This window comes from Lygodium microphyllum, chromosome 11 (assembly GCF_053477565.2).
Source record: "Lygodium microphyllum isolate KBCC chromosome 11, Lygodium_microphyllum_v1.1.10, whole genome shotgun sequence".
Classification (NCBI taxonomy): Eukaryota; Viridiplantae; Streptophyta; class Polypodiopsida; order Schizaeales; family Lygodiaceae; genus Lygodium; species Lygodium microphyllum.
This window is the reverse complement of record NC_141145.1, coordinates 132,822,378-132,843,660: the sequence shown is the minus strand read 5'-3', so window position 1 is coordinate 132,843,660 and position 21,283 is coordinate 132,822,378.

Here is a 21,283-nt window from a genome sequence, read left to right as displayed (position 1 = left end):
GAGGTAGATGGATCAAGAACCTCAATTTTTTGTTGTATATCAAAGGGTAGCTCATACATTACACACCTAGCAAAGGAATGGAGATAGTGAGCATAAACATGAAAAACCTATTTGCTAGAAAAATATAGTAAGTAAAAATAAATTTGGACATGTTATACCTTATCCTAGCAAGAAGAGTAGAGTTATTTACTTCTCTCATTTTATTCTTGAGGATCTGAACACAATGAAAGTAAAAAAATATTGTATAAGATCTTCTGTTAATATCACCATGTAAAAAGAAAGATACATTGAAACCCTCAAGATCAATCCTTTCAAGAAGGATATATGGCTCTTTTTCAAAAAGATAGTAGTTGGTCTACTTCCTTTTCTTCTGCCTTCTTCCTTCTATACTCCCTTCATTTATCTGCTTGCTCTTATGTGGTCTTTTCCTCTTTCTTATATTGTATTGTGTCTTTTTCATGGGTGACATCTTTAACCTTAGGACTTGGATCATCTTTCATTTTTCTATATGGAGGCACATTTAAAATATTGAAAGTCTTCTCATCAGTAAGACTAGCTTAAGGACCTTTCAAAATTTGTATCTTAACCTCATAAGAATTATCATGTCTTTTTCCATAAGTATAAGCCTATGTGCATGAGCAACATAGATATAGGAATCTTGAAAAAACTCAATAAAAAAATCTTTCGCAGCCTCCTAGATGCAATTGAGATCTATTCTTGTCCATCTAAAACTACCAAGACTATGCTTGTCATAGATTTCTCTAACAAGCCTTTGAAAGAGCAGTTTTAGAATTGCATTATCGAGAGCCTTCATTGTAGGTCTAATCTCCTTTAGGCATCTAACGCACTATGAAAACATTCTCCTTGGCTTTGATTTCCTTGGAATTTTAGAAGGCTTGGAGGAATGATGTATCTTTGAAGCAAGGCCTCTAAGATCAATGCTTTCTTGAAGTAGAGTTAGTTCTTGCCATCTGAAATCTCCAAAAATAACAATAAAACTCAAAATTAAAATATTGTGAAATCTAACATATAAAATGTAAAATGAGTGACATGTCATCACAATTGGACGTATGAAACATGAAATGAGTGACTTGTCCATGACAAAGAACCTCCATTTTGTGTTTCATATGTTGAAGAATATTATATGGTTTTATTTCTCAAATAAAAGAGAAAATTTGTAAATGAAAAATGATATAGTCTAACTAACTACTAGCAATAGTTCAGGTAGGCAATAGATTACTATAGAGTAGAGAGTTCCATAAAATGTGAACCAGGATTTGTCAAAGACTTTCTAAGTGCCATTCTCGGGTTTTACAAGTTTGACAAGTAAGATTTAATGGAAGAATGAAAGTTGTGGGATAAATATATCATGTTTTGATCAATAGTAGATTAGAGGTAGCTAGTGAAGTTGGAGCAAGAAAGGAGCTTAGTAGTTTAAAAGTTCTCTTAGCGGTTTGAAAATTCATTCTAAAAGGACCTATCTTTGAAGTATAATGAGCAATTTACTCCACACATGTGGCAAATATATCGTTGTTGCCTTAGAACTTATACCATGTGTCATTGACCTCTCCAGATGTTATGCCTTATTTTTCTAGTTTAAATATAGCATTTTCTAATTAGTGCATGGTACCTTTTAAGCAAGTTCCTAGCCGACTGTTTATAAATAAATACACGTTGTGAAGCCAATTCAGGCTGTTGTATACACAAACTTTTTTTCTATATATTTTTTTCTCTCTCCCACAACCATAAACCTTGCACATCATAAGCCAAGAATACGGATGCTCTTGAAGAAACTAGTTCATGCGTAGAAAGCAATACATTTCTAAGGCATCAAACTTCTATTGATTATTTATCTTATGCACAAGCATTGTGATTTATTCTTAATTCCACTAGAAGTAATAAAAATGATTGAATAATTTATTTATTTATTCTTAATTTATTTTAAGGAGTCAATCTTTACTTTGTGTTAGCTTTTTCCATTGTTGAATGGCATATTTTGCATAATCAAATGTGATAAGACTCCAAAAAGCTCTTTTGAGACCCTTATAATCACATTTCATAAATCTAGAAAAATACATAAAGTTTTTTGTGCAGATGTTGGATGAAACATGAAAATTGATGCCATGCTTTGCTACTTGGATTATAAACTCATGTTTCATAAGTCAACGTTCTTTGTATTTCTAAACTTGTCTTATTATTTTAGAAATTTTTTTGTGAGTAATCAGGATGACTAGAAGGAAGATTTCTCTAGAGGGAATGGATGAAGAGGATCTAAAGGATACATGTTATGATAAGATCTTTGATTTTCTCCATGCAACTGAAAATTCATCTAGTTTCAACTACATCAAAGATATACTCAATGTTTCCTTTGATTTGCAAGAGCTCTTGAAGGATCTTGAAGATAAATTGAAGGATTATAGGGAGTGTTATGATAGATATGTGCAGGGCCTAGAGATTGAGGGATTTGTCCATTGTAGTGATGTAGAAGAATTCAAGAAGTGGGAAGCAAATTCAGAATACTTTGGAGTTCTTGGCTCTTATTTGCTCTCCCATATAGGAGATGCTAAGAATTTGAAGCACCTTCCAAGCTATACGAAACAAGAGTTCTTGAAATGTAGAGGTCTTATTGAGTGGGATGAAACAAAAGATTCCTCTAGAGGCCCTAGTAAGTTGCTTGAAACATAGTCAGACTAAAATATATCAAGGGTTTCCTGAAACCCATATTTTTCCATCTCTTTTTCTAGTTTGTAACCATTTTGAAAATCTTTGCTTTGCACAATAGTTTAGATATCCCTATTTTCTTATTTGGGTGACAGTTTGTATAGTCCTTGCGAAAGATGATGTATTACATGATGTGGTTGTGTCTTTGAGCTTGAATTTGTACCAAATTTGTCCATAGAACCATTATAAGACCTTTAACAAACTATTTGCTTTGTATTCTTCCACCTCCATGTCTTGTGTGTCTAAAGTATTTTGTTCTTGCTTGATAATGTGATTTTTCCATACCTTGGGTTGACTAGATAGATAGAGATCCATATTGCTTGATGTTCCACACCATTGTATGTAGAGACCTTCTAGATCTAAGAAACTATAATACTATTAGGGTGTACACTAGCCAAAATCCATCCCTACACCCTCAATGGATATATAACTTTGATCTCCTCGAACTCTAATTAATCTCAGCTAAATACCTAAGAAAATCTAAGCTTCACCCACCTTTGATGAAAGAACTTCCTTGCACCAACATCTCCTTTTTGCCAAACTGTGAAGGCCATCCTCCAAAAACACCAACTACGAACACCATATCTGCATTAAATTGATTAAAAATATGGTAACAATATGTTAGGTAGATACAAATTGTTCAAAAATTTTGCAATTTTTGCTCGACATTTAGGGTTTGTCATTGAGAGACCATGAGAGAACTTGACTTAAGGGAGCGCATGCTTGATGTGCATCATTCTGTCTAGATCCGACATATAGGTGAAGTGGTCCTACACCACCGACAATGGTAGTTTCCACAGTGTGCCATTACTCCTCAAAATAAAAAGACTTATAAATATGAATATTTGAATTGTGCCATTACACCACCGACAATGGTAGTTTCCACATATGGAAAGAAAGTGATGTAGGGAACCTTGTTTTTCCTTCTCTGATGTTGATTCAAAACTTTTGTTAAGAGAGATTCTTGGCTTTGTTCTGTGGTGTTGTCTTGGGAGTCAATAGAGCCATGGGGGGGAGGGGAGTTCCAAGACTTTTCCCCCCCTCCCCCTATTAACTTTAAAATGTTTCTTAATATGGTGGGTGTGGATTTGGTCCCCTCTTCTCCAAGCATTTGTCCATGCATAGATGTTATGGGGAGGGTCCATGGGCAACCCCTCACAACATTGATGATCCCTAGGGATGGGGGGGAGGGAAAACAAGCCTTTGGGCCTCCCCATGATCTTTTTTAAAAGAATTTAATATGGGGGGGCATTTGGCCCCCCTCCCCCCAAGCCTTTACACATGTAGATGTTTTAGGATGGAGGGGAGGGGCGTGTGCACCTCACCATTGGTGGTGAGGGGGAAGGGAGCAGGAATCCCTAAGTTACTTTTAAAAATGGCTTTTTTCATAATATGGGCAAAGGGGGGGACCCACAAACACCCCTATCCATTCAAGTTGGGGGGAGAAGGAGGGGGGAGAGGAAAGGCTTTGGACATCCCCATACAATTTAAAAAATGCTTTTAATATGGCAAGGAGGGAAGGGGGTTTTCCCCCTCTCCCCCAACATATATAGGGGGACCATGGATACCCTCGCCCATTCACAATGGGAAGCCAACCCTTTGGGTCCCCCATAATATTTTTTAAAATCATCCCTCCTCCAAAACTTACTTTAAATTTTTTTTTAACATTTTGCCAGAGGGGGAGCCCATAGGCATCACGTCCATTCAATGTGTGTGTGTGTGTGTGTGTGTGTGTGTGTGTGTGTGTGTGTGTGTGTGTGTGTGTGTGTGTGTGTGTGTGTGTGTGTGTGTGTGTGTGTGTGTGTGTGTGTGTGTGTGTGTGTGTGTGTGTGTGTGTGTGTGTGTGTGTGTGTGTGTGTGTGTGTGTGTGTGTGTGTGTGTGTGTGTGTGTGTGTGTGTGTGTGTGTGTGTGTGTGTGTGTGTGTGTGTGTGTGTGTGTGTGTGTGTGGAGGGGGTTTTGGGAGAAACCTTTGGATCCCCCAACTACTTAAAAACAATTTTTTATTATATGGCAAAGCCTCCTATCCTCCCCAAGTGTATGTGCACGTGGACACTGTCATAGTGTGTAGGGTTGAAGGCCTAACCACAGGGGTTCAGGATAGAGGAGATATAGAGAGTAGGAAGAGAAAAAATAAAAAGATAGAAAGTTATGAATTATGAGAACCCAAACATACCAATTGAAGCCAAATTAGAGACTTTTGATTGATATCTTGTGCAACAAGTAAAGATTGATGCATGGAGTCCAAGTAACAGTACAAACCCTTATGATGAGATGATTGGCCAAACCCTCTAAGTCAATAGCTCAAAAAATACATTGGCATAAATCAAATCCCTATTGTATATAAATCTTTACTATAGGAAAAAGCATTGAATCTCAAACCCTATCAGCAATGGAATATCATCAAACATAGAGGATAACAATCCTATCCTCAACTTGGCTACAACTTGATTTCACTCTAACTTTTTCCCCTAAACTTAAAATATGGGCATTTGGGTACTCAAATCAATCCAAACAAGCATGATCTCCAATCCATCATAGGTAGAATTGTAACAAACATCTCAAAATAATTTAGATCCACGTTTCTTAAAACACATTTCTTTCTTATGTTTTTGGGCTTGGATGACTTGTAGCATTGATGTTAAGTCCTTGCATGTTTTTTAATCCATAAATTTTTTTCATTAAGTTATTAAAACTTAACAATGAAATTTCAAGATATTTGGAGATCGATTATGAACTAAAAAAATGATGTTCTCATCCTGAATAAATCTCCCATAAGCTATCTCCTTATATCATGTAGGCGATGCATTAAACTCTATAAGGTATGAGTAATCGTTTGCTTTCAGAGCTTACACCAAAATTTTCTTGACATCCACCCCCTCCAAACTTGCACAACAACAAATAAAATCGAATTATCTAAACCATAAAAATTTTCAAAAAGAGGAAATGATACATACCTTAGATATTTTGAGAAGATTCTTATTCTACTTGCTCATACATTACAACACTCGAATATTGCTCCACTACAATATATCAATCCAATACCGATGTTTGTGGAAATGTAAGTAATGTTTGGAAAAAACTCCCCCATCATCATCGATATTAGTTTTGCTATAAAACTATCACTATTAGTAGTGTTATCAATATTAGTATAGCATCACTCATAATGATGCCGATAGTGATGCTAACCATGTTGCTAATAGCAATGCCTATACCGATGCTAATAGTGATGTACATACGATGATTGTAGTAAAATAGTGTTGCTAATAGTGATAGCTACAGTAAAATTTGCAACACTAATAGCGATAATTTTAGACAAAAAATATAGGTGGTAGGGCTACATGCATACAAGAAGCCCTACCACCCTCCTAGCCACATGGCTCAATATTTTTCCACATTTCATTTACAAGCAAACATACAACTAAGTTTCAAATATTATATATCACAATTCGCCAAAAATAAGTGATCCATTGATTGAATGTCCAAAAAAGTACAATGATAATATGACTAATACAGTACTACATTGAAAGATAGGATACAATGATAATAGGGAAAGTCTTTATAAAAATTTTGCAATACAATCCACATACAATGAAGAAAAAATATGTGTATAAAAAAGTTATATATAATGAATTGAAAAAAGTATGTATGGAGCACGAGGCCAAAAAATAGAAGGGTGCTTCTTGAATCAAAGCTTTGATGGTCACCATTTGATAGCTTGTCCCAATGCGACGAACATTGAAAGGGCTCTACAACATGACCAAAGATCACTCAAATTAGATAACGCATCATAAGTACTAGAAATTTGCTACACTATCAAAAGATACATGACATACAAGCCATCATGTGTATAGATCTTGTTGATAACTGCAATCTAACTGTCTTTCTGCGTATCCTATCTCTAGACCCCTGTAAGATCATGATTTGTAATGGACAACTGCATAGTAAAAAGATAAAGTAGTATTGTTAGAATTAAGTTATTACTGCGAGCAACACATAAAATAAGAAAGTCAACATCCTAAATAGAGAACTTATAAAATCCTTTAGCTAAGTCATGTGGAAGCTACTCCTAAGGTGATGCTCGACTCTCGCATCTAGTCATGCCCTCACAGCCTCCTACTACTAATGCTGCCATCTCTATGGAGAGGAAGCAATCTCCTCTTTGAGCTTCCTCCAATCTTCATGATTTAGCTAGTTTCACATTCCTACCCTACTCTTTGCTGCCTTTTGCACATTTGACCATCTGTGGATATGTAGGCATGCATCTACTCCATCATCCATCTGATGGAGAAATGGTCAACCTTTAGAAGATATTAGGAACTGATCATGCAAGGACACTATCACATGTCCTTGCTAGCCTCTGTTATATTTTTTAGCGATCAAGTGCATTGTGCTAAAATATTGGTTGGCACAACTGTGGCATGTATGCTATGAGTCTATTCCCTAATCATTCATATATATAGCACCAATAGACCTCTTACTAACTACCTATAGCCTAGTAGAGTATGTTTAGTATATGCACTCTTCCACCTTGCAACACACTCTTGAGCATAATCAGGAGTTTCATGTATATTTGGTGTACCTACAAGAGTGGCATGCTCACATAGGAATGGCATCTATAGGAGTGGGACCTATACTCCTTGAGCCTCGGGGGGTTTCACTATATATATATATCCTCTATATCACATGCATTCATGACCTATTTATAAATATCCTAATATGTGAATTTTTCTTGAATAAAACACAACCATTTTTTATTCAATGTATAAGTAACTCCTTTATATGACACCCTTTTGTATGTAAAAAATGTATAAAATTAGTGTTTTAAAAACCCCTTATTTTTAACTCACATTATATATACATATATTCAAGAATGAACCCCCCTCCCCAAGCACTTATAAGAGTGCCACCCATCACAAATGGTTGAGCAACCTTTAATATCACAAGAGTCGAAGCACCTATAGGTGTAGACATATTGGGTGATGGGCATCCACTTGATCAATGCAAGGGGGACTCTCGGGGGACACTACATTTATATATTTGCATCAACCACTAAAGCCACCCTCTCTAGAACTATGATAAGAGCGAGTAGTATTAGTTGGTCATGGGGTCATAGCACATGTATCTTTGCAACCCCCAAAACCAATCTTGGTATGATGAGAAGAGGAATTCTGCTGCTCTCCACAATATCCAGCAAAGCCATCACCTCCATCAATCAAGCGAGGTGCATACCTGAGCCACCTCCCTTTGTGAGCCCTGGAGCATTGACTCCACTTGCTCAAGATTGACATGTGGAAGCATATTGAAATAGAATGCAAGGATATCAATTGAGACAGCTCTACATTTGTCATGTCTCTAAAGTGTGTAATCTCATCTAGAGATATACATGTGAAAATCTCCTTTTGCTCCTCACCTATGAACGGTTAGCTCATATTTCTCTCTGAATTATGGTGGCCTGCATAACCAAAAATAGACATTAAGGCATTCAATATAGAGGTGAAAGTAAAGCACAATAACAACATATGCATATGGGTTTGCAAGTCAGCCTAAAAATATGTAATAAAGTACCAATATAAGCAAGGGAGCATGACAACAAACTAACATAAATACAGTTGCTTCTAGGGTTTCATAACTTCATCTTGGCATAGCTTGACATATATCAGAAGGTCTATGTAGAGATCTCCATAAAAAGAAGAGTCTAAATCACTCTCAAAGAATTCTTGAGCACCTGTCTCCTCCATTGTTTGTTCTAGATTTCATGTGCTTGTTTTCTCCACGTGCCACAAGCCCTCCTCATGCTCCAATTCCTACAAGTCATTCTCCCCTACGTGCATGCTCTCCTCATCCATACTAGGAACATTGCTTTCATCATACACTCAAGATGTTTGGTGTTAAATGCATAACATACAACCAACAAGATTGTTGTGGGTTAAGATAGAAGATCACCTTGTATGGAGTCAAATAAGAACTTATTACAAAATACAAGGTATTTGTGGCCTTCAATTTTTTGAGTTAATAGAAAAAAAGAACATCCACTTGCTCTCATAGTGACTTAGCAAGAAAAATATGTCTTACAAATCAATCCACTTCTTCTTGGAATCTACCTCTAAGATTCCAAAAAACCCTTGTCAAACAGTTAATCCTGCTCCTTCCAATACTACCTTAAACCACTGCACATCAAATATGATCATGGAAAAGGTACCATAATCTATTGAAGTCACACTTTGCAAGTTGCTAGAGGACTCCACTATGGCCTACTAAACAAGTCACCTTTGATGATGGAACATCACTGCTACAACAACAATCATATATGCAATTTGTCTCTACAAATGCTTGTGCCAAAAACATGGAAGACACCAATGAAGATTATGTTTCTGCAAAAAAATCAATTTTTGTTTAGAAGAGATCATATTGTATGGTCAATAGAAATCCTCGAATCATTGCCCCTAAAGGTGCAAACTTGAGGACTTCTATGGACTCCATTTCATAGGTTTCCATGATTGATTGTTGCCAAGAAAAGTGTTGTCAGTTTGCTAATAGAGAAGCAATGCCACAATTACGTAAATACTTTTGGGGATTGCAATTTGAAGACAGCACAAACTATGTTTATGACAAGTTTGAATTATTATGCAGGATTGATTACTTGGGAACAAGGAAGTACACCTTTATCTTGAATGGACAAGTGGTATGTGAAAGGGTATAGTATGAGATTCATGGAATCTCAAATACATCTTTTTACAGATACAAAACACAATTTGAGGATGGCATGAGGAGGGAAATGCATGGAAACAAGGGGGTAATAAGAGTAGCTTGGGATCACACAGAGATGGGAAGAGCCATCCTTAGAGACTTTGTTAAGAAGAATGCAGATCAAATGCCACACAAGAGTAGAACAATGGAAGATGGATCAAGGGAGACAAAATTTGTCATCCCAGATGTTTACAAGCGGGTAGATATATGGGCAGAAGTAAATACAACATTGAGTGGTATTGGATTAAGCAAATGTCCTTGTCACCTTTAATCGTATTTGGAACACAGAGTTCAAGCATGTAACCTTGGCAAAGACAAGTGAGTTCTCCAAATGTAGTATTTGCTCAAAGATCAAAGAGCAACTTGCAGCAACAAAGTGTCTTCAAGAGCAAAATGTGCTTCTAAGAAGCGTCAATGTCACATGCTACAGCAACAAAGTTGTCGGAACATATACTATAGTTGGCGCTTGGCCTCAGCATTAGATCCAGATAAAAATTTGTGCATCATACATGATAAAATGGACCAGCAAAAGACAGTTATCCCTAGGTTAAGGCTTCAATCAAAAGAGACTGAAAGATCTATTGAACTACCAGTTTCTTTAACATGCATGATTACACATGGACATGGAGAAGGTAGATATGATGAATACTGATTCGTAGCCCATTAAGCAAGAAGACAACTTGAGAATATTAGTCAGTGTAAGGGAACTCACCTCATGCAATCTAGAAATCTATCCAAGCTCCCAAGCTCCAACAACTCCATCGATGCATGCTGTGACAAGTTCCGCACTTCTCGCCCTTCATCCTTCATGCGCAAGGATATGGTCTTCATCACTTGTTCCTCCAAGCTCCCACAAGTTCGCTTCCTCTCTCTCTCTCTCTCTCTCTCTCTCTCTCTCTCTCTCTCTCTCTCTCTCTCTCTCTCTCTCTCTCCCCCCCCCCAAACCCCCTCTAGCTCTTTGTCTCTACAACACAATCTCTACCTTTCCATCTCACAAATTGGAAAGATCCCAAGAAGGTGAGGGAAAGAGATGGAGTAATGCAACAAAGACTGAGAGCAAGCTCACAAGCTCTCGTGCCTTTCAAAACTTCTACAAGCATGAGATGGTGACACAAAGATGGAAGCAAAGATCGCCAAGAACCTGGTTTCTGTTGGTCAAATGGTTGAGCAGGGCTTGCACGTCAGATTTAATTCTCATGGATGCTTTGTTGAGGATATGAAAAATAAAAGTTGCTTGATAGCAAAAGGAAATAAGAAGGGCAGAATGTTTACGTTGGATGCAGACATGCCTGAATTGAGTGCAGCAATGTTTGCACATGGGACCGGTGTAGTTGCAGATATTGATATCTAGCATAAACGCATTGGTCATGTTAATATACAGCGACTTAAATCAATGCAAGCCCAAAATACTGTTGCAGGATTGCCTAAATTCAAGGTTGCAGAAATGCATAAGGTATGTGAAGCCTGTCAATTTGGAAAACATGCAAGAAAACCATTTCCTAGACATGTTCAAGAGAGTAAGAAGCCATTGAAATTAATCCACTCTGATGTGTGGACTACTAAAGTTGCATCTATTGGAGGCTATCATTATTTTGTCACTTTTATTGATGACTATAGCAGAAAAGTTTGGGTGTATTTTATGAAAAAGAAAAGTGAAGTGTTTGGGCATTTCAAAACTCTTAAAGCTATAGTTGAAAAAGAAACAGGCTTGCAAATAAAATGCCTAAGGTCAAATGGAGGGGGAGAGTACCTCTCAAATGAGTTTTCAATGTTCCTGCAGGAACATGGCATAAAGGAGCAATATTCATGCAGTCATACCCCACAACAAAATGGAATTGCAAAAAGGAAAAACAAACATATTGGAGAGGTATCTCATGCCATGCTCAACGAAAAAGACTTGTCAGATTTTTACTGGGCTGAAGCAGTTGCTACAGCATTCTACATAATGAACAGGACTCCCACTGCAGTAATACATGGGATGACTCCAGAGGAGAGGTATACTGATAGGAAACCAGATATTTCTCATTTGAAAATTTTTGGTTGCATTGCCTATGTTCATGTGCCAGATGAGTTGAGATCCAAGTTGGATCCAAAAGCTGAGAAGTGCATCTTTATTGGTTACTCTCTGCAGAGGAGAAAGGGTATAGATGCTATAACCCTTCTACTCGTAAGTTAATAGTGATTAGAGATGTTGTTTTTGATGAGATGAGTAGCTAGTATATACCAGTAAATGTGATTGATGATGTAGATGCACAAAATGGTAATGCTACACAGAATTCACAGCAGTAGTCACAAAACATTAGTGGACCTAGAGTGTCCTCTAGCAGTGGTTCACATTCTTCGCCATGGACAAGCAGATTGAGATTAGGAGAATCTCCTCAAAATAATGCAGATAGTGGTATGCAAGTTTCACGAAAAGGAAAAGAGAAGGTAGATCAGCCCATGTTTGATGTGAATGCAGGTCACTCTTATGTGGATGGTGAATCCAGTGGCTCAGAACAGAGCATTGATGATGAGTTGGGTATTCCTTCTATTGTTACACCTGGAGTAAGGAAGACCAGGGATGTTTTGAGAGCACCTGGGAGTGAACCTACTTTGCGCAGGTCTACCAGAGCTAGGTATCATGTGAATAGGCTAAAATATGATGGATTTACAGCCATTCACTATGCCTATATGGTCAAAGTGATACAAGAACCAGAACCCACTTCTTTTGAGCAAGCCATGGGAAAAGAAAAATGGGAGAAAGCCATGGATGAAGAAATGGATGCCTTGGAAGCAAATGCTACATGGGAATTGGTATCTTTGCCTAAAGATAAGAATGCAATTGGTTGTAAGTGGGGTTATAAGGTGAAGCACAATGCAGATGGTTCTGTGAACTGATACAAGGCAAGATTAGTAGTCAAGGGGTATGCACAAACATATGGCATTGATTATGAAGAAACATTCAGTCTGGTTGTAAGGATGGCAACCGTAAGAGCAGTCATTGCTATGGCTACATCAAAGGGATGGTCTTTACATCAGATGGATGTAAAGAATGCCTTCTTACATGGTGATTTGCAAGAAGAGGTCTATATGGAGTAGCCACCAGGTTATGTGCATGCTATTCATCCTGAGTTTGTTTGCAGGTTGAAGAAAGCCTTGTATGGCTTGAAGCACTATTGGCTTTCAGATTTCCAAGGCAGATTTCTCACTTTATGTGAGAAAAACAGAGAAAGGTATTATGCTACTTGTCATTTATGTTGATGATTTGATTATGACAGGTGATAGTGATGAAGATATCCTTCATGTGAAAATGCTATTGAAGCAAAAGTTTGAGATGAAGGATTTGGGAGAGCTGCGTTATTTCTTGGGCATTGAGGTGATTGGATCACCAAGTGGGATACAGCTCTTGCAGAGGCAGTATGGATTGGACATGCTGTCCAAATAAGGGATGACAGGCTGTAAGCCTATTTCAGTTCCTTTGGAGCAGAATGTGAAGCTGAGCGCAGATGCAGGTGAGCTTCTGGAAGACCCTACTATGTACAGACGCATAGTAGGAAGTTTGATTTATATAACTATTACCAGGACAGATTTGAGCTATGCTATTGGATTGGTAAGTCAGTTTATGCAGGCTCCAAGAAAACCGCATTTGGATGCGGCTAGACGCATACTCAGGTATGTGAAGTCCACATTGCAGTATGGACTATTTTATGAGACTGGGGTTCAGATACAGTTGTATGGATACACTGATGCTGATTGGACTGGTAGTATTTCTGATAGACGATCTACCAATGGATATATGTTGTCTTTTGGGAGTGCTGCAGTCACTTGGAGCAGCAAGAAACAGCCTACAGTTGCCTTGTCGAGCATAGAGACTGAGTACAGGGGTGCAGCAATGGCTGCATGTGAGGTAGCTTGGTTGCATAAGCTACTTTATGATATGCATCAGCCTACAGATGGGCCAGTTGTCATTTATTGTGACAACATGAGTAGTATACACTTGGCAAATAGCCCAGTCTATCATGCTAGAACAAAGCACATTGAGGTGCATTATCACTATGTGCGGGAGAGGGTTTTACTAGGTCTTATTGATCTAGTTTATGTCAGCACAGAGGATCAGGTAGCTGACATATTCACGAAGGCATTGGGCACAAAGAAGCTGCGCAAGTTCAAAGACCTACTTGGTGTACAAGAATTGGGATTGAGCTCGAGAGGGAGTATTGAGATATCGAGCTCCACTCGTGATATGCCAAGGTGACCATTGTGCATTTATGTCACCGACTTGTTAGCTGTAGATGCGGTTGGTACACCGCCCATGATTAATAGCTAGATGACAGCTATCCTTATCTACTCTAGTTCGTGGCTCAGTTAGTATGCCACCTTAGTTAGTTGAGTTTGGTTTGAGACCCATATATAGGGTTCTTCTATTTCTCTGTACTTGACTTCTTTTGGCTTACACAACTAAGAAGAGGAAAACTGTTTTCAGCCTCCACCTTTGTGTGTATTCCCCCATTGTGTAAGTGAGAAAGCTACAAATGAGACTCCTTCCTTCTCTCCTAGAATCTTGACACCCAAAAGGCCCAAAGGCTTGCCCCACCCCCCAAACAGTGCACACAAATAGCAACATCAAGAGCCTCTCAACCTATTCACTTCCCTATTTATTGAAAAGCACAATTCTTTTGAGTACATGTTATCGATTTCAAATTTTGCAATACAATATTTTTTGTGTATTTTACTTCTATAGGATTTTAAACCCTAGTGCACTTATGTTATGATACTCTCAACTTTTTGCAAGAAGATGCAACCTTCTCTTAGAATAGATTATTTTCTTTAAACAAGATAACCTAGTTTACCTACTAAGCAAAAATTAAGTATCTATCTACTCTCATTCAATTTGCAGAAGGACATTAGGGCTATATCTCCCTAGATTTCTTAAGGTGCATTCTCACTATGTTAACTCTTCTACCTATCTTGTTGCATGAATGGATCTTCTTTTAATTAGTAATATATTTTGATCCACTTCTCATAATCCGTTTCCTTTGCAAAGTATAGTTACCCTTTGTGACAAATCTCTTTACTTTGCTTCAATTTATAGTTACACTTTGTGATAAATCTTATCCACAAATTAGTCTCTTGTCATGATATTTCATCATATCAGTATAATTCTTTCTATTAATGTATGAGCATAGGAAAATCAACACTTGAAACCAAGATGTTGGTTTTTACAAAGTAGGACCGAACACATCACATAAATGTATTTATGTGATCATCGAGGCATGAAACTATGTAGTTTATGCACATTAGAATTATGAAAACGTGATGAAGGTAGGCAACATGTCATTACTAAGGAACACATAAGGAAATAAACACCTCCTTTAATGAATATCAAGCTAAAGTCAGGCATGTTTTGCTTATGCCCAAATAGGGAATATACTTTACTTTTGGTTCTCTCAAATATGGAATACAAGCAATGGTACAGGAGAAGAGAATGAAGAGTAATAAAGCATCTACAATACCCTCAACTGTGTTAGACTTCAAGCTCATCTTTTTGTCTTTGGTATGACTGTACCCCCGACCCTTGAGTTGTCCAACTGTACTACATGATGCGAACATTAAATAAGTCTGTGCTTAGGACTTAGTTGTTTTGGTGTAAATGGTCCTTGAGACCTTAGGTTGTAAATAGTCATTTCAGTTATGTGTTAATGATAATGGAAGACATGAGTGAGAGATCTCAACTCCTCAATGTGTTAGCTCCAACCCTTCTCTGACTTTAAACATGGTATCTTAGCACCCATGACTGGGCTCTGTGGAGGGCATGCAGGAAGAAGACCTAAAGAATGAAGTGCCATTGTTTGCAGAGTGAAAGGGCTGACTGCCATTGACTATCATTATCTATGATACAAGGTATGCATTGTGGTATCCTACTTACCATTGGTCAAGAAGCATTTGTGACTTTGTTGGAGCCTTTGGGAGGCCTTATTGAGCATTATAAAGTGTACATTTGCCATCATCAAGACCACGACCAGCTGCTGTAAATAAATTCAACAAACAATGTGTTTGCGCATGCTGATTAGGCTGAAGGCATTGGGTGCATACTGAGGCACAAAGCATCATATGAGTTATATTGAGCATGCATCTACTCCTTGGAAGGTAGTTAATGGTCTTTGGATGCTACAACTTGTGGATAAGCTTATATATCAACTATGATAGTTGAATGCAGATCTGAAAATAGTCCAGGCCTGCTGTGAACAGTCACGAGGCAGCACATACATGACTCTTGTTGGTGCACCAAAGCTATATGACATGTACTTTGGCTACAACTGAAGCTTGGACATACACTGGAAGTCATATGTATTGGTTTGAATGTCTTGGAGCTAAAGATTAATGATCAAATGCACTCGGATCCGAAGCATTTTACTTGGTTGAAAAGTGTCAAATTTGTGGGCTGCATGTATCTCTTGACTCTTGAAGAGAATTAGATGACTCTGGTTAGCTCCAGGTACTTGATGACTTGAGTTTTGTCTGTCAAATGCATTGAGCAATGAGAAGGGAGTTGATGCAAATGTCTGGAGCTGAAGCAAATGGTTTGACATGATCTTGAATGTCAATGAACAGTGAATGAACAGTAAATGCTTTGTAGGCCACTGCATCTCGGAACACATGACACTCTTGGATGCTGTTAGGTTCATGTATTGACTCCCATGTATGGTGGCATATGCATGTGACACTGTGAGGAGTTTTGTGGACTGAAATACAATGTGAGTGGCTAGTCTTGGCTGACTGAAATTTGCAGGTAGAATATTCTGCACTTGTACTTGCAGCACATGATTTTCTCAGTGTCATACTGACATGTCTGGAATCCCATATGCAAAGATAGATCTCTGAACTGTTGTAAGAATTCTTGGGGCATGTACCCTCTGTGTTGAGCTCAAAGAGAAGCTATTGTTTACTGTTATTTTTTAGCCTACTTTTTAAACTACTGAAAAACAACAAACACCACATCCTTTGTCTATAGAATATACACCCAAGTATAGCGACTGTAATCATCAATGAATGTCACATAGTACTTCGAGCCTCCCACAGATGCATTATGGGTTAGCCCCCCAGACATCAGAGTGCACTAACTGCAACAGATGTGTACTCTGCCTTGCATGCTTGACAAATGGAAACCTCAACTACTTACCAAACTGGCAAGCATCACATACATGACCAATGTTTGTGTATTGGAACTTGGATAAACCTATAACAAGATGTTTTTTTTGCATAATTTGCAGCCTTTGCAAATTCACATGTCCCGCTCTCTTATGCCAAATTTCCAAATCTCTGATAGTGCCAGAACCATGGGCAAACATAGTTGAATTTAGCTCTGGCAAAGTGGCATCAAGAGTAAACATTCTATCATTCCTGTGAAGGCGAGCAATCAACTTGCATCCATTCCCAACTCTTCAATAAAGCATCCATGCTTATTGAACCTAACCTACAAGTTCTGCTCCATGACAAACAATAAGTTCTTCGTTATCAATGGGACATGCAGTACATCATGCAAATTTTTCTTTTTGCCATCATGAACCACAAGAGGCACTTTGCCTTTATGCTCAATGCTATGCTATGTGTCATCACATGTGCATACATAGCCATGTCTTTTAGCTACCATGCTAGTGAACCAATCATCGTGAGGGGTCATGTGGTTCAATGCCCCTGAATCAATGTACCATACTACATCATCAGTGGATTTTTTAGCATCCCTATCTTTCACATATTGCATGGCAAACAATCTATCTCATGAAGCATCATCTGCCTGATTGGACATAGCAAAATGTTCATAAAAAGCACTATACGGGCCGAAGTAGGCTTCGAGAGCCTGTCATGCATGGATCAGTAACTACTTGCAAAGCTTGGGATTTGCTGTTGGCAGGCCTGATCACAGCCTATTCACGAAAAGCAGTGGCTTGGTAGTGTTGTTCATATATTTTGATGATTTGATAATCACTGGTGATGATGACTTGGGCATACATCATGTAATGAAGATGTCAAAAACTGAATTTGACATGAAAGACTTAGGTGATTTGAAGTATTTCTTGGGCATTGAGGTGGTTACAGCTAAAAATGGTTTATGGCTAATGTAGAAGCACTATGCCATGGAAATGTTGAAGAAGTATGGCATGGATGAATGCAAACCGCTGGATACACCTCTTGATCAAAATGTAAAGCTAGACATGAGCACTAGGGCTGAAGTTGAGGATGTGACTATGTACAGGCAGATGGTTGGCAATCTGATTTACTTGACCATCACTGGGCCTGACGAGCTATACTGTAGGGCTCATAAGCCAATTTATGCAGAAGCCCAGAAAGCCGCACCTGGATGTAGTTAGACGCATTATGAGATATGTTAAGTCCACTGTAGATTATGGGTTGTTCTATGTGAGAGATAAGGCCTTGAAACTGGTTGGATACACGGATTTAGTTTGGGGAGGATGCTCATATGACCGTAGATCTAAGAGTGGCTATGCTTTCAGGTTTGGAAGCAGAATGATCAGCTCGAGCAGCAAGAAGCAGCCTACGATTGCTTTATCGAGTATACTGAGGCAAAGTACAGGGGTGCTGCATTGGTAGCATGTGAGATTGCATGGCTGCTCAAGCTTATGGTTGATTTGGACATACAGGTAGATGCTCCAGTGACTCTACTATGTGAAAATCTTAGTAGTGTACTCCTGGCCATGAATCCAGTATACCATGCCAAGACAAAACACATTGAGGTACACTACCACTTCATTAGAGAGATGGTTCTTGCAGGGAGAGTTGATCTCATGCATGTGTAGACTGATGAACAGGTTGCGGATATCTTTACCAAGTCTCTGGTTAAAGATCAGTTCAGTGTTTTCAGATAGTTGCTTAGTGTACAAATATTGACTTGAGCTTGAGGGGGAGTGTTAGACTTCAAGCTCATCTTTCTCTCTTTGTTACGACTGTACCTGACCCTTGAGTTGTCCAGTTGTACTACATGATGCGCGCATTAAATAAGTCGGTGCTTAGGACTTAGTTGTTTTGGTGTGAATGGTCCTTGAGACCTTAGGTTGTAAATAGTCATTTCAATTATGTGTTAATAATAATGGAAGACATGAGTGAGAGCTCTCAGCTCCTCATTGTGTTAGCTCCAACCCTTCTCTGACTTTAAACAGACTCTAGGTATCACAGGAATCCTATGCTTTGCTATCTCATATATTACCTTGAAGATTAATGTTAGCCGTTGGCTTGACATTACATTTACCCTTAGAATGGTGTATTACCTTAGTTATTACTATTTCCTATGTGAAGCAGCCTTTATATGTCTTATGAAGTTCACTGCCTCATGAAGTGTAGTTTTGGGGCAGTTGCAAAAACGTGACCTGATGAGGCATTTTGTGTGTTCTTCTTATCTATCTGATCACTTATGATGATTACGCCTGATGTATATGATGTTTCTACCTAATTATGAAGAGGATCTGGTAGTTGGCGCCATTATGGCTAGAGTCTTGATCTCGTTTGTAGCGTGTCTTGTGTGATCTATTCTCTGTTTTCTGATTAACAGTGCTGAATATAGTGTATCTATGCTTTCATATGGTTAGTTCTGAGTTTCTATGATTTCTGGGTGTGAGATTAGGTATTTGCTTCATGAAGTATCTCTCTGTTCTTTTATGCATTCTGCATAGAAAGGGCAGCAACACTTTGGCGATCCTGCCATTGCCTTCTTGGAACCTCTGTGTCAAAACATTATTCAAAATGATGAAGGTTAAGCCCAGATGTTCGAAGTTGCTGCATGAAGCAACAGTTTTCTGTGTGAAGCAGAAGTTTTCTGCATGAAGACGAAGCACCAGAATCAAGGCAATTCAACGCTTTTTATGTGGTTTTCTATTTCTGGATGCTGAACCATAGTCGGAATACTTTTCTTTGATGATATATATCTGAAAATCTAGTTGCTTCTTGGGGCGGTGGTATATTGCTTCAAGCAGCATGATGCAGATTAAAGGTTTAACTCTGCATTTCAGCATATATGTCAGCAAATTACCCATACCGATCAAATGTTATTCTAACCAAAGCAAATCCAAAGAATTACGAGAGTTATTGGCAAGACAACAGAGGGAGTTATTGGAGAATGACAGCCGGGAAGCAGGAGGAATTGACACCCTGGATGAGGAGGAGTTTCCATCTTTTGGAGAGGAGTTCCAGGATATTGGTACCTCTGCTGGTACCGCTACTATGTATCATTCCCCTGCATCGTCTACTGAATCTCCCTCAAGCTCTCCTGATGAAGCAAAAGGAGTACCTAACTTGCAAGATCTCTCCACTCCTCCGAATTGTGCAGCACAACAATTACAGCATTTGGTGTTAGGAAGTGCAGTCTTATTGAGGAGACCAGTGGGTACTGCTAGGAAGTCTTTAACTTTTGATCCCTTACCCCCATTAAAGAAGAAGAAGTTTCGAACTATGAATCCCAACCCACCACTTAACCCTCAGGTTAGGGCATCTAAATTCTCAAGGAAGAAGAAAGAAGACCCAGATTGTCATGTCGCTCAGTTTGAGACAAGGTGGGTGGCCAGTGGCTTCAACAATATGTTTGGGGATCAAGTCAAATTACAGCAGTTTGTGGCAACTTTCAAGGGTAAGGCTATGGATTGGTATAGTACTTATGAGGCTAGATACTTTACCACATATGGTGACCTTAAAACCGCTTTCTTAAGTAGGTTTAGAAAGCATAAGATAGCTACCGATGTGTTGAAAAGGTTGAAGCAGATCAAGTAGAAGACAATGTTAGTGCAGGATTATGCACAGAAATTTAAAAATCTATTAAACAGGTTGAATCAGGAAGATAGACCTTCTATGGAGTTACAATACTCTTATTTTGTTAAGGGTTTGGACAAAGCAATTGCAGCGGCAATTGCTAATGCAAACATTGGAAACAATAATAGTATAGATCGGCTGGTTGAAGCAGCCCAGCGGGTGGAAAAGAGACTTGATAAGAGTAGATCCAAGAAGAAGAGTAAACATGACTCTTCAGACTCTGATTCTGATGGTTCTGATTCAGAGGATAGTAATGAGGAGGAAGATACTTCATCAGGCTCTGAGTTAGAAACCGAATCAAGTGACTCAGATGATGATCGAAGTAAGCGTAGACAGAGGAGATACAAAAAGAAATGCAGGAAAGATAAAAACTCTTCTAAGGATAGCAAGAAGGGGAAAGATAAAGAGGAAAAAACAGCCTTGGAAAAAAGGTTGGAAAAGAAAATTAAGAAGCGATTGTTGGAGATGGGAGTATTGACAACTTCCAGAAGTGTAAAGTCATGTACTATTTGTCAGAAAGTGGGCCATGAGGTTAGAGAATGCTGGTATAATCCAGTTGTACGGAATGCAAGGTAGCAAACAACATCTCCAGCGGCACCAGTTAACCAAATTGCACCTGAATTGGCACAGCGAAAAGGATTTAGAGGCTTTGGTAGGAAGGGTCAGCCACCTAAACAATGGGGTAATGACCAGCCAAGGCAGTGGAATAATGTTCAACAAAGGCAGCGAGGACCTTGCTATTACTGCGGCAGGCAGGGACACATGTCTGGACCTAACTGTGAGTTATGGGTACGCCATAGGACTGAAAGGGGAATGCAGACCGGGGAGCAACAAGAAATGCAACCGGTAGGACTACCCCGTGGACAGCAACCATCGGCACCCGCAGCAGTAGTCCTAGTAGAGTTACCTGCAAAAGTCATGGAGAGTGAGGCAGTAAGTCATCAAAAGAACCAGCAAGTTCGTGAAGCTTTACAGAAAGAAGTGCTATGTAAGGGTGTGTTAAATGTTACAAAGCAT